Genomic DNA, 19,135 nt, shown 5'->3' with positions numbered 1-19,135 from the left:
TATATAAATCTATCCCGCTAAAAGTTTTTTTTGACATTTCATCGGAAGTGTGTTGATTTTCGACCTTTTTTTCCCCTCTTTTTCATGCGAAACAATGTTTCGACTTTTTGAATTAGATGCTATTGAATATTTAATCGAATCCGTGCATAAGTCACGTACAAGCTGCCTAATTTAAGGTGATGCCTTGTTCATTATACTGTTCTAGGGTAACAATGTGTCTTAAGGCATTTTCCATAGAGATTAAAAGTTTGAAATTGATAAATAATTGATTTACTATTTTAAACCTTAAATTGTCAGAATAATTTATTTAAGAAATGATGTTTTGATGGTTTAAATAAAAAAAAAAAATCCAACATCAATATACACTGAGAAGTTAGCGTACAAGGGATGTTAGGGTACCTAGATTTCCGAAGTTTAGCATAGTTTTTGTTAATTAGGTCTCACACTCACTAAAAGGAGAAAACGTAACTACGCTAGGATGGCAGGACTAATACTAGTGCATTGTAGCTATAAAGGTTTTTTAATGAAACTAATCCCCACAAGTACGAGGTTTGTTTTTTTATCGATGTTTTGGGGGTCTTTTAACAGCTACAGCTAAAAGCTATGTTTGCAAAAAGGTTTGTTTTTTTTTTGTTTCGTTTTTTGCAACTATATTGAATTTTTTGATAAAACAAGATCATGTATGATATCATGTTAATTTACAGAAAATTTAAAGCTAATAAATATTATAATATTAATTCTAATAAATAAAAAAATTATGGTCGAAAAACTAGAATACCTTCCTAGATGTAGCAGTTATCATAATATGTGGAGAAGATATTATGAGGGGGAGAGGAGAGGGGGAAGGTGCGGTCAGCAAATAATCATAAATAAACAAAAATTATTTATGCATGGCGTTATGTATTATGTATGTTAGGGCTCAAGTTTGTAGCATTTTAATAGCAAAATCATACAATTTAAAAAAAAAAATTGATAAACTTTTATTGTGCGGTTGATAGATTTAAATGAATTGACAACTGAGTAAAAAATAAATAAAACTTTTTTCAGTATTCATTTTGTTATTTATTCTTATTTGTTAAACCCAATAATATAATCTTTTTCAGCATAGAGTTTTATGTACAAGATTTAAGACCGTCTTTGCCTGAGTTGCTCCCAGCTATCGCCCATTTTTTCCTTATGTCTCCTCTTTTTTTTTTTTTTTTTAATTTAATTTTATTATTATTGTTAAAAAATAAATTAAATATGTACTGTTACAACCTATGAAGAATTAGAGGTGCTGTACTTTGTAATGAAGTACTGTTACTAGGCCAACGGTTGTGCAATGAGGTGACATGGTCAAATTAACGCTGGATCACCAGATTTTTTTCCAATTAAGGGTACCTACTTTACGAGGCTGGGTAGAACCCTGTTCCCCCACTGGCGGATTCGAATCCAGATCCTTGGACTTTGTAGAATAGTGCCTTACCAACGAGCTACCTACTCCCACATTATTTTTTTTTATCACTGAATTGGAGTCGTGTTCTTACGAGAAAACTCTCACTTTTTTACTTAATTACTAAATTAGGATGAAAATTCAGTAGTTGGCTAACTAATGAAACTGCCTTACAATGTTTCCTTTAATTAAGGAGCAGAAGTGGCTCATTCGTCAGATTAGAATTGGAATGTTGTGTACATGGCAACATTCCATCTTCACTTATTTAAAATTAGACATTACTTGATTTATATATTATGCTATAACTTTGTTTGATACTATTTAACGTACTTAGATTATCTAACAAGATGAATTTATCAGTACTACAAGCTACATGTCTAATTATTGAATGATAATCATTCATAACATTAATTAAATATATTTGTTTACTACTTTAGTTTTGAAATTTGTAACGAAATTATATGTACTGTTTAAAAATATTTGTCTCTGATAGTGTAAGTCAATTTTTCTGTTTAAATAGGAATAATTATTAATGTTAATTATGTAATTAATCATGTTAATTTTTAAATCGTAATATCTTAACTTTGGCCCAAAATTATTACTAAGTACAAGTACTAACATTGACGTATCAAAGCTTTGTATTGGTTACTAATAACTTTAATTTATGTGTATTTATTATGAATTATTGTTATGATTATGATCATGATGATAATGAGAAAAAAGAGACCTTTTACTGAGGGTTTTCATCGTTTATGTTTATATATTATTTATGAATGATACAAATAGGCATCTCTACTATCTAAGCCAATCCAAAATATTTTCTATCATTGATGATATACATTATTTTAAATTATTATTCTCGATAATGAACATGTGTAATCGATCAAAGATAAAAAAATGACATTTAAATGGTAAATTGGGCGTCCTGTGAGGAAATAACCAAAAATATTAAGATACTCCTATAAATTTTTGTTTTTTAAAAATTATTTTAAAATAATTTTCATGATTAGAACATTCATTCGTTTCCTTTGCTGCCATTATGCTCCCCGACTTAAGGCAAGAAGAGCGGGTTGTCCTATACGGTTACCAATCAATTCTATTCAGAATGGGAAGGTCGAGGTTTATTTCGTGGGCCTGCTACAAATTTAATGTCAACCCACTCAGGCCGGGCTATAGCCAACGTCTTTTTTTACACGTGTGCGTCAAGTTGGTGTCTTAACACGCAAAGTTGTCTCCGATAACAGAGTGAATTGGTATTTGGTGCTTAAAATATTTATTTACTGTTATATACATCAAATACATCCAGTAAATGTGATATGAGTTCTGTTACTGTGGCATGATGTAGACTTGTGGAGTAGCTACTCATTGGTTGCACTCCAATTACATTTCTACATTGGAAAGTCTCGCGGTTATTTTCTTTTCAGGCGCCTCGGAAGATCGTCAGAAGTAAAAGAATAAGCAAGGTTAAAAATGGGAGGGTTTGGTTGGCTAGGGAGTTTAGAATAGAAGGATTGATATCTGATCCGAGAGAGGTCTGCTAGATGGATATGGAACATTAGGGTCTTTATGGATGATTTTACTTGTGAAGTAAGGAACATTAATGATTTTACGAAGCATTTTTTATTGTATATGGGAGGAATTCGATGGTTTACGTGAACCCCAAAGCTCAACTCCGCTCGTCCATATAGGCTTTATTATGGTCATGTATGTGATTATTTTGTAATAATTAGGAAGTTTAGACTTTTGCCTAGTAAGCCTAGTAGCTATTTCCTTCCTCTTCAGTCTTGTTCGGATGTTTGATGATGTAGGGCTTGATAAGTGATTTGTTCGACAGGGATAAGTGGAGGATCATTAAAAGATACCGTAGGAAATGAAGTCGTAGGTTTCGGTCGACGAGTAAATGTGATTTGATTGATTGGGTTTTATTTTAATCCTCCAATTTTTACACCATTCTTCAAGGGTTGTGATGTGGGACTGGAAATTTTGGGATACGCTTAATGGGCCATTATTCACTGATGGCACAAATGTTTCATCGGCATAACAAATTTTTAAAATACGTTCAATGTACAAATACTCTTACTAATCTTTGTTGAGTCGAAATTATCCCATTCTTATATTATATATATCATTTATATCTACAGAAAGTAATTGGAAGTATAAGCTGATGACTATGGTCTTTATGAACATAGAAGTACAAAAACATTTATTTATGAATTCAGTTTACTTAAACGTTATATATTATATATATTTCGGCTATATGCGATAAATATTAATTTTTCTAAAATTTCTGTCTTCCAACAGAATATTATATATCTGTATTACTTATTTTCAGATATGTATTTACAATTTTGGAAAATATTTCATCTTACATAGTATATATTTATCCTTATTGTATTTCTACTAATATTGAGAGATGGCTAATTGTTATAAATAAACAAAATTAAAAATTATTCGGAAGGAATAACTTTTGAAAATTCTACATTTATACCATATTACTTAATTTTATAGTGGTATCACGAATTAATTAATAATCTTTACAGTATATTTAAAGAAATTTGTAAATAAAAAGTTTAAAATCGATTGTATAAGGTCGCTTCTGTTAAATCGATTTTAGTGAAAAGGTTGCAGTGACCGTAAAGCAAAGCAACCTTAAATACGTTTTTGAGCAAGGCTGTTGACTTATACTCTCAGGCACACAAACTGATCATTTTGTGATGCTTGTTGGTTCGGATAATAGGGACCTTAAATTGTGTGTTATCGCAGAAAAATCGTATTCTAAGTTTTTTAAGATTGCAATACTCCCTCTTGCATATTTCATACATAGGTATATGTATATACTTCTATTTAAGATTGATAGTAAAATAGAGATGGGAAATGATTTAGATTGTAGGATAGAGGTAGTTTTGTTCCCGTAAACTGTTGGCTCTGACTGTGATCCATGTCTGGGATTGGCCACTGTCCTTGACCTCAGAAGGGATTGATTTCCACGCTGACAGAATAGGCATTGTCCCCAAGGGATTGACTGCTGGGTTAAGTGGGTCTCTTTCATAGTGAGGAGTGTTTGCCACAATAGGGGAATGGGTGACACCTCTCTGGACTGTTCGGGTCGGGTATCTTCTCTGAGGTAATGATTGAGATTTATAAAAGTCGAGCGTTCTAGGAACGCTGTAGAATATCGTTTACCATCAATAAATATACAATATTAGAATTTTGAATATTTTAGTTATTGGAAATTGTTTTATTTTAAATTGTAATGAATGTTAAAATGTAACATCTTTAAAAATTACAGGTTCCTTTTATATTTCAGCAATACATAAAAATATATTTTGACTGACTCATAAATTAATATTCAAGATAAGATAAATCTCATTCACAAAACAAAAAAAAAATGTATATTAATATTTGTTCCACTGTTAATAATAATAAGAACGATTTATGTATCTATAATAAATAAACACATAATTTAACCATCGCATCTACTAAGATATATTGATTATTGGAAAAAAAAAATTTCCCCAATACATGTAAATATCCCTATCAAAATTAAACCATGAAGGAAGGCGGGTTTGTTCTTCATAAAACCTTTTTTTTTTTTTTAATCATTTATTTATTGTTATTTACAACTGTATAACATATATACAAGTAAATTTGCTGTAGGTGAGATAGTGACATGATACAAACATGTGGAGAATCTACCCATCGATAGAACTCCAATAACATCTTCTTTTCAGACGCCTAGGAGGATTATCAGGTAATGAAGGAGAAGCTAGGATAGAAACAAGTGGATCTGGGTGGTTGGGAAGTTTTCCATGGAAGGAATGGTATCTGGTTTTGGCCAAATCGGCAACATATGGGACATTGAGGTCACGATGGATGACTTGATTTGTGACAAAGTAAGGAGCGTTAAGGATTTTGGACTGTAAGGATTGGATTTGGGAGGAATTGATGGTATAGTGGGGGCCCAAAGCTTAACTCCGTACTTCAGAAAACCAAAACCAATTTTTTGAAAGCGGAGCTTCGTTGATATATTGTAATTTATAAAAAATAGTTTATATTGGAAGATTAATAGTTGGCAGTATCTAATAGGCTGTTGGTACGAACAAAAATTTAAAGAATATTTATAGTTATGGAAACTTCAGTTACTAGAAATATTTTTTTTTTCATTTGTTTTACCTTCCTTCGCCGAAATCTTCCAATAAAAATGTTTTATAAAGCAAAACTATTCAAACATTTCCTATCAACATACTCGATGTTTTATCGTTGAGAAATAATTTTAGTTTTAGATTTCAGAATTAAGTTAAAAACAAGGTAATCATTGATGTAGAAAATATACACCCGTAGAAACCTACGGAATATCAGTAAACGAGGTGATATGCTAACACTACTAAACTTTTACTGCCGAAAGATTGTAAATAAATAATCAAGAAATTATTTCTATATATACAAAATGGAATGGTTCGAATATTAGTCCACAATTAATGTTTTAATTAGTGGGCCGATTTATTTGCTGTTGGTCCGTAGCTCACGAAGTATGCGTTTTTTCAAGGTTTATTAAATACCAATCGATTTATCTTTTTCTGGAGAATGATAAATTAAATGATTTTATCTTCACAAAAAGTTATAAAACCTAATGAGACTTCCGAAGAGAAAGTTAATCAACAGTGAAGTATTTTTTTTTTTTTTTTTTTTTTTAAGAAAAAGGAAATATTTGTTTTTAGCGTCATCTGAAACCCTTAAATACTATTTTTCAAAAATATTAGAAATTTTTGAGCTTTATTTATCTTTTTTTTTTCGTACTTTAATAATGTTATTTCAATGGTGATCAAATTTCCTGCAAATCAGAAAAAAAAAGTACATTGAATTCAGACTATATATTTGTGCAGATACAGCCTACTGAATTTTACCCATATTTTTTAGAAAATGTTGAATTTAGACATGTTCTTTTTGATTTTTGATTTTACTATACCTTGTAAGCTATTCACACCGAACATTCTAACTAATGATTTGAATGTTAGTAAATTACCTACACAGATGCTTATTGGTCCAATATTAATAATGGATCATTATTCTGAAGAATCACCTCAAGGTGTTTCGATTCTCATACACCCTGTATATATTAAAATTTAGTTTTTTGACACTTTTTGAGCATACAACTCAAATTAATTAAATTTAATTCCCAATGATACCTCAACGTTTCTTATGATTTAAAGAATTTCTTAAACTCAATATTAACATTTTATCCATTAGGATATTGATATTTTAACCGTGTTTCTGATGTGATAATGAGAGATGAATGATTAGGTACACTCTTTATTGGTGTATACAACAATGTTTATTCTCGAACAAATACCAACAGATTGCACAATAATTTTAGCCAAACTAAAACAACACACATCATTAATTATTCAATCATATGGCATGGGGTTTCAAATAGTTTGGCCCCTAAAATAAATGTAAAATAATGAAACATGAAATGAATAAAAATAAAAATGGGTTTAAAAGAAATATACGAGTGAAAGAAAAATGTTGATAATAATTTCGGCTGTGACAATATCCATTTCAAATAGTCTCTTTGCAAACGCCGACTATTGCGATTGAAAACGTTAATAATCTTGCCATCACAATTTCTAATCATCTAATGAATATTTCCCGTTGAAATACCAAAGAGTTAATATTGCTTTAGGGTATCCACATGTTAACTCGATTCCTCTAAACGATAATGAAGCCTGAAAAATGTAGCTGAGGTTAAATCCTACAGTGACACGAGACTCGAATTTCAGGGTGCTAACTGATTGAGCTTCTTATGAGATATGTTTACAAAAATCATATTCCAGCTCGTCTGCTAAAGTTACATCTCTGGCCGAAATAAATTGAAATATACTGAAGTTTCTTTGTTGATGCATGGTTGCTTTTTTTTTTATGCTAAAATTTTAAGTTGACCTATTTCTATTTCTTCCTCAAAACTTCCACTATAGTCACTTGTAATTTTAATGTTTTATTTTTTCTCAACCTTTGTGAACCCTATTGTGTCCAATATCCAATAAGAATCTATGTCGAATTACAACTGTATCCTATATATTATAAAATATATGCATCTACTCAACAAAACATACATCCAGGAATCTCATAGTCTATAGATGTTCGTTAGAGATTCAAAAACCAACGTAAAAATTATATATTTATTGTGTGTTATTTATGTGTATCGGCATCGAACCTTCGGGTTCGTTAGGCCTTTATTATCATTAGGGTTGGTTGTTATCCGATTGTCGCTATTGCGGGTTGAGTATCTGAGGTGGGAGACCTAGAAGTCCAACCACCTTTATATTTTTATTTACCTATTTTTTTTTTAATTAAAAATTTTTCGCACTATACGTCCAGTGTCTAAGAGAACTGACTGTTGAACCTCTCTCAGAAAATCCATAGGCACCCCCAAACCATTCATGCCTGCTACTGTTAATTTTGGTATAAGATCTTTCGTTGATATTATGAATGGAGTAGTGGTAACACCTTCCAATTCATATGTTTATTTCAATTCTAACGCCAATTCCTGGTATTTCCTCAGCTATTCTCCCACAGTGGAGCTTACATTATTATCGTTGGAGATCCCAACATTAATAAGTTCTGCTTCCTTTTTTCTTAGGTCTAAAAGGAGGATGTCTGGCTTATTATGGCGTACTCTATGGTCCGTAATTATTGATTCATCCCAATATAGCCTGAGAGAACCTTTTTGGAGGGGTTTATTTGGGTGGTACTTGTAATATGGGCTCTTATCTTAAATTAGGTTGTACTTCACAGGAAAATTTTGGCCACATTATTGTGCCTTTGCAAATATTCAGTACTAGCCAGAACTCCACATCCACCAGTGATATGTTGGATTGATTCGAGCGTTACTGAGCATAATCGACACTTATCTGGTGTTGTTGGGTCTTTTAACACATGCTTCCTATATGATCTCGTGTCAATCACTTGATCTTGATATAGCAACCACAAATCCCTCTGTCTTGGAGAATATCCTTCCAGCTTTTAACCATTCAACTGATCTCTGTCTATAGAGGCTTCGTTCAGTTGGCTATACAATCTCCCATGCAGTGATTGGTTTTTCCATTCTGTCAGTCGTTCATTTTTGATACGATTGTTGATTCTACACCTTTGCTCAAATTAAACCAGAGTCCATCCTTTTGATGGCGAGGTGAACCCCTGTTGTTTTTGAGAGAAAGTATTGGCGTAGGGTCTCTTCTTGTTTGCGGCAAGCTTCTTCAATATTTAGCAAACCACGTCCTCCTTTTTTTTCTAGGTAAATACAGACGAGCTTTAGTTGATATTGGGTGGAGGGTCTGTTCTAGTGTTAGAGTTGTTCGTACAAGGTGATCCATCTCCTGTAGGCTTGTATTTGGCCATTGCACTATGCCAAACTATAACTAAGAGCAGGTAAAACCCAGATGTTGATGGCCTTGATTTTTTGCTTCCCAGTTAGTTGGGTTTTGAGAACTTTTCGTAGCCTAATTTTGAGCGTTGTTAGAAATTCTTGTTTCATATCTTTTCGGGATATTTTAAGGTGCTGTTGCATGCCCAGATGTTTATATAATTTATTAGCTTCAAGTTCTTTTATGTGCTCTTCTTTGTTAACCAAAATGTTCTGTTTACTAACCACTTTCCCCTTGGTTATATGGAGCACTGCACATTTATCGGGCCAAACGACATTCCTATGTCTCTTGTAATTTCAAATTCACATTTCAAAAAAAACAGTCGTTAATGAGATTAGCGACTTTCTGAAATTTAGAATTTTGGTCTTCTTGGATTACTGCTGCGTACCCTTCAGCTTTTAATGGTTAGTGGAGCTGTTATGAAACCTAGGCCATATCAAAAACCAAAAGACCAGTTGTACACTTAAATTAGATCATATATCAAAAAATATTTAAAACTAATTATTTACATATAATTATTTAAATATCAATTATTTATCCGTCTCTTTAATTATCAATCATCCGTATACTTGTAAATAATAAATATATATGTATGATCATATAGATATGATCTTTTTTTAATCTCGTTTTATTATTTAGTATATATAATTATTATTTTTTATTTAATTTTGTTAAACGTGCCATAATATAGCCAAATAAATGTTACTCAGATCTCGATTCTTATGTGATCAAGTGTCCCCGAATAAAGATAGATTTTTCATTTTATTTTAAGTGTAAATGTTCAGACTAAATCATCGCTTAAACGGCTCATTACCACACGAATAAAACGCATAATTAATGGAAAAGAGTTTGAATAATATTGCATGCTTCTTCAAATAACTTTTAGTCTATACACTTCTAGAAGAGTCAATGTATATAAATTGAAAGAGCATTTAATTTCCTATACCAGATTAGTATGCAAGAGTGTGAGGGGTCGTTATAGCTCGTACGGCGCATTGCCATACTCGAGCTAACTCTCGTTAATTTTATCAATTCGATTTGTGGTTAAAGTAACCAACCTGAAGTTCAATTATAACTACATGCAAGTGTAATTTCAATAAACATTAGTTGCTATTGCAAATTACTTCACGTGATGTGGTGTGAAACATGCCATTAACATTGAGATCGTCTAACTTTTACTGCTATCACACTTTCAAATGGTTATACTTTAACCCCATCCTGGTGTTCCTTCTATTAGGAAACTAGAAAGTGGGTGTTCCGTTATAACCGATTTAAGTGTGATGTACTACTACGTTTGATATTTTAGTTAAGGATATTACTAGCGCCCATGATCAAGAAAAATAAAGTGAGTCCGACTATCTAATCACTAATTACTTATTAATAATAATGAACAGCAATGATAACCATCCCATTGTAAAATGCAATAATACAGAAGGAGATTATTTATTGACGCGTGCACTCTACAAATAATAAAAATGTTTTGAAAGTTACTAATTTTTTAAGATGAAATTTTACTATTATTTTCTAGCTCTTACGAACCGAACTATTTGTCACCTTATCTGTACCCATAATATGAATTATTTGTACCTGCATATCATCTGAAGAACCACAGCAAAAAATGAAAAGTATTCAGAACATCAGTTAACGTCCAAATATGTTGGCCTGTTCTTTATGAAATAGTAAATGCTACAAACAGCAACCAATGTAAACCTCGAGAGATAAGGGAATGCCAGAACTAATAGACTAATATCAGACAAAACAATTAATTTTAAGAATTTACAAACAGGGTATGATTTTCAAAACAGCTCTACTACCACCCTTTCATACGTTCTCACCCCTAACGCTATCATATCAGTAGAAACTTACTGTTACACGTGGGGCCGAGATATTGCCGGTTAATATGGAGTGTGAACAATTTTTCCGATTTTCAGTAAAAAATGTTAATACAATATATAAGCATTAATATATAAGCAAATAATATGTATATTTAGATAAATTTATTTAAAACTTAATAATTCTATATATTTATTAGATAAAAATAGTATCATTTTAAGTATTTTTTGATATATGATCTAATGTAAGTGTACAACTGGTCTTTTGGTTTTTAATAGTAATCATACTTTAGTTGGCGAAGAATTTATTCTGCGAAAAGATTAACATCTTGAAACAATTTTAATTTACGTTTAGTTTTTTTAACGTTTTAGTTCTGTGGAATAAAACTCTTGTTCCGGGCCTTTGCCCGGTGAATAAAAAGTTAGTTATTTCTCCCCAATATAGAATAAAAAATTGTGGCCGTTTCAAAATGTTAAAAAAAAAAATCATTGTTCATTTGGAGTTCCATATCTTTGATACTACTTAAAACACTAGAAATCCTAATAGAACACAATTTAAAGTGTCTAAAATATGAATTCTAGTAGAGCTTTTTACGTCCCTTAGTTCCCGAAATACTGTTTTCTAAAAAGCAAGATTCCATGGAATATATTCTACAAAATCGGTGGTTTGTGGGAATCTGTATCTAGACGTACAGATGTCTATTAACAATCAAATTAAAGATAGTTTAATGAACTGTGAAGGAGTTCCTAACGTTTATCTTAGAAGGTGTAGTTGTTTTATGATATTTGCAAATTAATATGAATTTTGCATATGAAATTTTGTCCGAACTTCTATATATTGTCCGAATTTTGTACTTTATAGCACATTAACTCTATTTTGAATGATGTTCTGTTAGGTTTTATAGTGTTGTGAGTACTTTAAAGGATATGGAGTTCCGAATGAATTTTTATTTTAACGTTCTGAAACAACCACAGTTTTTTATTCCCCCTAACGATACTTGCTAGACTCACCAATTTTTACTTTTAACTTATACTTAGTTTTAAAAAAACTGTATCTCGACAGCAATTTAACGTAAACAGCTCTGTTAGAGCTCATATGTGAGTAAATTTATTCTACTTTAAATTATGTTGTATTAGGTTTTCTAATGTTGCAAGGTAGTTTTAAAGGACAGAACTCCAAATGAAAAATATTTTATTTTATTTTTTAACGTTTTGAAACAGCCACCATTTCTCCCCCTAAATACTTGGCAGACCTATCAATTTTGACTGGCTATTATAAACAATCATTATCAAAGTAATAAAAAATTAGGGCGAAACAAATTACTTTTTTATCTTTTTGGTCTCATGTCCTGTTAATCCCTCTACGTCTGTAGAATTTTGAATGATTATCATTATTACTGCTCATTAGTAGTACATATAATTAATCATTGGATACTGGGGCGTATTTTAATTTACCTTATGTGCTAATAATATCATAAACTAAAATTTAACTTTCTAACGTAGGACAACACACTTAAATCGATTACAACGGAACGGTTACTTTATAATGTGCTAGTATTTAATTATTTAAACTAAACAATTATTATAATTATTTTAGTTTATTTTCAATATATTTTACAATTTGTAGTACTTATATAAATTACTTATTCTACTAAAACTCGTGTTTGCAATAGCTAGTATATATCTTTTAAATCAAGCCATGGGAAATAAAAATTGTAATTTTCAGTTCTTTCCATATTCGAACAATTGCACTTCGAACTTTTAAGTGGATTTTTATTTTTATATTTAATGTTTACTGTGCGGTAAAACCTGAAAGATATAAGTTGATTGGGGCGGGAGGGGGCATGTGTCTGTGATTATTGATTCGCATCAGCATCTGTTACTACAGAGGTATTCTGGAACGTCTGCTAAATTTCAAGCTCCCAAACGAATTTCACTGTTACCACAAAGAATTCCTCATTTCTATTTAATTGTAAATTTCGAGATTGATCTAAGCTTAAGTTAATACATATTAGATTGAAAATCACCAATATAATAGCAAAGAATACCAATATTAGAAGAACAAATTCAACTCAACAACTTACTAAATTTGCCTAAAGAAAAATATTGTAATAATATTGTTGATAATTGAATGATATCAGTGTTTAGATTAAATTAAATCGCAATTAAAAGTATTTATGTAATTATATTTAAATGAAATAGTGCCAAACATAGGTTAATTTGATTGATATTATTAGACCTGGAGAGAATATCCTACAAAAATATTTATTAGTTGGTTATAAGGATGTGAATTTACAGTTAAGATTACCCTTGAGAATGGCCAGATTAGCTGAAACAATGGAAATTTATTATAAATTAAGTATTAATTAAAAGTGATGAGATATTAATTGAATACAATTTATTTTATTGACAAATATTTATTTTTTATTCATTTAGACATTATTTTTATGAGAAGTTTAATTTAAATGAGTTTCCCTTTAAAGATAGTAGTGAATCAGTTCATAGTTTCTTATTTTAGAATAGGTAATTTAATTTTTCTTTAAAAACTGCTTTTGGTCCTTTATTTAAACTTTTATATCGCCATTTAGCCCTTTTATGTTGGTGGAAAAATAAAGTAGCAAGAAAATGCCATTAATTACCGATAAATTTCCGCAACTCCAATCATATTATACTTAGCCAATTCGAGTTTGATATCTGATAAACAATTGTGATAAACAAAAACAGGAAAAACCCTCGTTTCCAACGATACCAAAATATTTCTATTGAGTTTTAGTTTAAGCTCAAAGTAGACAAGAATAAAAGAATTTTCAAGTTGATTTAGAAAAATTTTCAAATAAATTCACTCTTCCAAACATAACAAAAATATATGAATAAGAAATATGATCTTATCTTTCTTTTTTTTAATATAGAAATTTTATAATTATTAAATTCGTGAGCCTTATTATACTTTAATTATTTATTTAGTTTTTATTCTTTAATTAATTTCAACTTTTTTTATATGAATGGTTATCAAAACAACCATTAAAGTATAACTAATGTTATCTTAAAGATAATTTGGCTCTTTTTTTTCCTTATTTGACAACTTAATTTTAGGTTTTACTTTTGGTGCAGAAAACTATTTTTACAACAGCTTGTTTAGCACATAATATATTCCTGATATAAAAAAAATGACAGGATCATTAATTATTATTATTTAAAATCTAAAATAGATTTTAGATTTTTAGATGTTCAACAATTGAACTAAGCAGATATATTCTACGTCTAAAACTCCTTTCACCATACCTAATTTGTAAAAAGATGATTCATATTTTAAAAATATGTCTATTGTTATATGTTTTTATCCTGGGAAAATTTGATAAGGTCAAACGAATTTTCTGAAGCTTTGTCTATTGACACGTGAGAATTAAATTGACTATATGTGAAAGACCTAAATGGGAAAAGATTTATTTTTTTTTAGTTAATTCTTTCATTGATACGGTTTCTCAAAAACGAAATTTAAAACTGTTAAGTTATTTTTTTAATTATTTAATTAAGATATAAACATGGTTCATTTTTATAATCTTAGATATTTAAAATAATTTTTACTGATGTAATATTCGTTAAAAATACCAAGTAACAGCTTAGACGTGCCTTCTAAGGTTGTTTATACTACTTTACTACTGATTATAACATCCTTGAAAGCGACTAATACATTCCTAAACGTTTACACCTCTAAAACATACAATTCGTTCTTAAACTTTTATGGCATGTTAATGACGACATGGCGATAAATTTAAAAGGATTTTATACAAATGATTATCTAATCATTCTCTATCCTCGACACTCAATTAGGTATCATACCGTTTGAGCTATGATATTTAAAATATTTGATTACATTTTATTACAAAAAAAATATAAAGTAAAGTTTCACTTTTCCATTCTTTAAGGCAAATAATACTCACATACTTGTTGAAAAATAATCCTATTAAAAATTAAATAAGGCATGAGTATTATATAAAAATCGTTACAAAATGTAACAGGTTGAATTTAACAGAATAAAATGATTTATATACATTTATATAACACAATTATTAATTTCACAAATTGTTTTCTCTAGGGTATATCCTATAAACAATCAATTTTCTGGATGAAAATGAATAGATATTATCTAATTATTCAAAGATCTTAATATACTCTTTTTTTTAACAATTATTTAAAAGAACAGTTTTTATAAATTTATTAAATGTAAAAGAATATATTTAAATTTTATGATTTTTCCTGGAAAAACTGATTTTTTTTTTTATTGAAATATATTATTTTTGCATTGAAATAATTTTAAAATTTTAAACGTTGAATATTTCTTCAATTTCATATATTTGGATTTCTAATATGTTGGTTTTGCAACCTTTTTTTGGCGGGGGAACCCCTTTACACTATCATTTGATAGAAATAGAAATCAAATGCCGTTTTTTCATCAAAATCTAAGAAAGATCTACGATAGTCTAAAATAGTATAGCTCAAAACTGTGTTGACTTGATTCGGAGTGACCCAGTAGGAAACCACTGACTTTAGAGTATATGATTAATCGTATTAGAGACTTGGAGGTATGAATCCAAATTTTAAATTATTTTAATTATAATTAATAAAATTGATCGTAGGAAAATAGTCCGGTTGCTGTTCAATAAAGGTGCGATAATAGTTTTAAAAAAATATTTATTCTGAACCAAAGTTTCACTCTGCTTTACAGGGCTTCGTCGGGGTTGGCTTGATTTAAAGTAGGGCTATCTTCCTACAATCTACTTCATACGGTCAACTATCTTCCTACAATCTACTTCATACGGTCAACTATCTTCCTACAATCTACTTCATACGGTCAACTATCTTCCTCCACCTTAAATTATAAACATAATTGTTATATGCTATAATTACTGACTAATATTTTTTATTATATATATTGTTATTCCTTCTCATTGAATAATTATTTATATGTTAAATAACAATTTTCTCTTATTTTCGCGCCGGAATACTTTAATAAATGTGTTGCTTGTTTGATTAAAACAATATATTATCTGGCAGAATTTAGTTTTTAAAAAAGTGATAAATTTTGCTAAATTATTATGAAAAACCTTTTAGCAGAAATTAAAAAAAAAATAATAGTAATATATTTTTTCCTAAGGAATTTGTGTATAATGTTAATTTATATATTTTATAGATAAAGACTTGGAAAAAGTTATCAAGTGAATACACCTTAGAATAAAATATTAAAAAAATAAATAATTACATTGAGTTATGTCGTAAGGAAATGAAAATGTGTTTTAATAAAAATAGATAAGGATTATTATTTATTACTTACATTTAGTAAAAAGTTTTAAAATTTTGCCAAAAATATCAGATTAAGTATCTATTTATTTTGTTAACTAGTTTTGAATAAATAATTTTTATTTTTATTATATACATTAAATTAATTTAATTACATTGAAACTATTCTAAATTTAATTATGTATGGTTTACTAAATAAATACTCTTAATATCTAAACAATATTATCATATCTTTTTACTTAAACAGTTAAAAGATTTGATCAAATCGATTACATTCTTTTTGGAAATTACCCAACACAGTGGTAATTTTAACATCATTCGGGAATTGATCATCTACCTTTAGAATTTGATAAGTACTCCATTTTCACAGTACAAAAGCCGGGAAGAAATAAAGACAGTTATCTCACCCCAATTTTTGATTACTTTAATGAAAACTATGTGTAATTACTAGTCCAAATTGATGAGTCTGCCAAGTATAGGTAGAGGGAATAAAAAATGGCGGCTGTTTCAAAACCTTAAAAAAAAAACATTAATTTTTCATACAGAGCTCTATATCTTAAAAATTAACAATAATACTAGAAAATCTAAGAGAACATTATTTAAAGAAGAGTAAATTTGCTGAAATATTAGCTGTAAAAGAGCTATTTACTTCCAATAGTTCTCAAGATAGATTCTTCCAATAGCTTTTTAAAGAGCAAAGTTTCTTAAAAATCTATTGAAAGATGAGTAGTTAGTTAATTTATTTTGAGAAATATATATATCTCAGGAGCTATGAAAATTACAGATGTCTATTAGCACTCAAATTAAAGCTAGTTTAATGGACTATAAAGAAGTTTATGGCCTTTACCTTCGTAGGAATAGTAGTTTTCATGATATTTGCTAAAATAAATTGATTTATAGTTGTTTGGACAATAAGTTTGATTTATGAAAAACTTTTTTTCATAAACAATTGGACGTACATATGTCTGTCAACACTCAAATCAAAGCTGGGTAAATTTACTATAAAATAGTTTATAACGTTTATATTTGTGGGAGCAGTAGTTTTTATGATATTTAATAAAAATAAATTCACAAAATGTTAATTTCTAGTTGTTCGTATAAAATATTGGATTTTTAAAAAAAAATATATCTCTAGATCCATAAGAGGCACATATGTCTGCCAACACTCAAAATAAAGAAAATTTAACTTACTATAAAGTACTTGATGAAACTTATCTTCGTATGGGTACTAGTTTTTATGATATTCACACATGAATATAAATTTAGCAAATGAAAATTTGTTCGAACAACTATAAATCAATTTCTTTTAGCAATTTTCGTGTAAACTATTACTCCTACGAAGAAAAACATCATAAACTACTTTATAGCTCATAAACTGGCTTTAATTTGAGTGCTAATAGACATCGGAACGTCAAATGTTTTTTTAAGATATAGATTTTTCTAAATAAATTCACTAACTACTGATCTTTCAGTACGTGCCATACAATATTTTTATGAAATGTTGCTTTTTAAAAAGCTATATCTCGAAAACTATTTAACGTAAATAACTCTATTAGGGCTCATATTATAGCAAATTTACTCTTCTTTAAATGGCATTCTGTTTGGTTTTCTTGTGTTGTTCCTACTTTTTAAGATACAGAGCTCCGAATGAAAAATTAAAAGTTTTTTTTTTATCGCTTTGAAACAGCCGCCATTTTTTATTGCCCCTACATATGCTTGGCAGACTCATCAATTTTGGCTAGTAATTATATATAGCTTTCATTAAAGTAATCAAAAATTGGGCTGAGATATCTGCCTTTTTTCTCCTCTTGGGCTCTTGTACTAATGAAACAATATTTGGAATATGACTGGGGTGAAGCGGATTATGGTAGAAATGGTCAGTGGATTAGAGTTCAGTTCATACATGTTGAAAAACAATTTTACATACAAACATTTTAAATACAAATAATCATCTACAACCTAAGTTACAATTTTTATTCTGTTAAAACTTTATTCTATAATGTCATACGAGCAACGTTTCGGGCTCTTCTTCCCTCCTCTTCTTTACAAGTTCTTACTATTAATTTGTGGACATAGGTATGTCATCGTAATTGATTTTTTTTTTTCAAAACTAAGTATAATCCTATTTTTTCTTTTTTCATTAGCACTATTTTCATAAATTATTTTTTTCCCTAAAATAGTTCTTTTTCCTTTATGCATAAAAATTAATAGTAAGATCTTGATAATTGGTAGAAGTTCCCGAAACGTTGTTCGAATCACATAATGAATACAGAAGTAATAAAAAAGGATATAGATTCCTGAAAAGAAAAAGAATTAAGATTAAGTTAAAAATGTGTATATAAAGTGTAAAGTAAAACAATTATAAAAATTTTGATTGTAGTGCAGTGTAGTCTAAATGATTTTTCTTTATCATTTTTATTGATCTTATTAATTAAAAATAATAATGTTTTATAAGCAACTTTAACGTTTAAAAATATTCCGTATTGTTAAAATTTAATACAAGAATTTTAATGTATCCTATTTGTAATCGATATTATATTGATGTTGCCATAGGCATGTATAGGAAATAAGCTCTAATGTTTTTATCTTTATTTAATTCGATATTAAAATAAATTAATTGATACTTACTGAGTAAATTACACCACAGTATTCTATATTTTAGTCCGCTCCGTGTTTATGTGGTAGTTCTCAGATTATTTATCGTAGGTGAATATGTTGGCCCCTGCGAGCCGGGGAAGCAAACAAGAAAAAAAAAATAACACAAATATTTACGTAAATCGTTTGAGGGAAGATGAGAACTGGTTCGTGGAAGCACTATATTTGTCGGAGACGAAGCGGCTCCTCCCGGACAGCACGAATATAAACTGACTCCCGCCCGCCGCTTTGAAATGCTCCACCTGTAGTGCTGTCTAGCGGCCTTACGATAAGTTATAATATCCACGATATTATTCATCATATTCCTCCTCCATACAAACGGACTCTTACAGCACAAAAATGAACTAGAAATACTCTTACATGACAAACGTATTGATATAGCACTGATTACAGAAACTCATCTAACCACCCGCTCACGACTTTCTATACGAGACTATTCAATCTACCGAACAGACCATCCCGATAATAGGAGCCACGGCGGAGCAGCAGTTATA

At 29.5% G+C, this 19,135-nt stretch overlaps 1 protein-coding gene across 8 annotated transcripts in view; it reads right to left on the bottom strand.

Annotated features, from left to right (window-relative positions):
• The window catches only part of LOC106677040 (protein still life, isoform SIF type 1), a gene marked incomplete at its 3' end in the record, with an annotated part of 188,077 nt that overhangs the window by 123,532 nt on the left and 45,410 nt on the right, over positions 1 to 19,135 (bottom strand). The window contains 1 exon segment of one of the 8 annotated variants that reach the window (XM_067048298.1): positions 18,615 to 18,842. 8 annotated transcript variants of the gene reach the window in all.

The sequence above is a fragment of the Halyomorpha halys genome, unplaced genomic scaffold (genome assembly GCF_000696795.3).
Source record: "Halyomorpha halys isolate HHAL.00 unplaced genomic scaffold, Hhal_1.1 Scaffold84.1, whole genome shotgun sequence".
Taxonomy (NCBI): Eukaryota; Metazoa; Arthropoda; class Insecta; order Hemiptera; family Pentatomidae; genus Halyomorpha; species Halyomorpha halys.
This window is presented reverse-complemented; position numbering and strand designations above follow the sequence as displayed.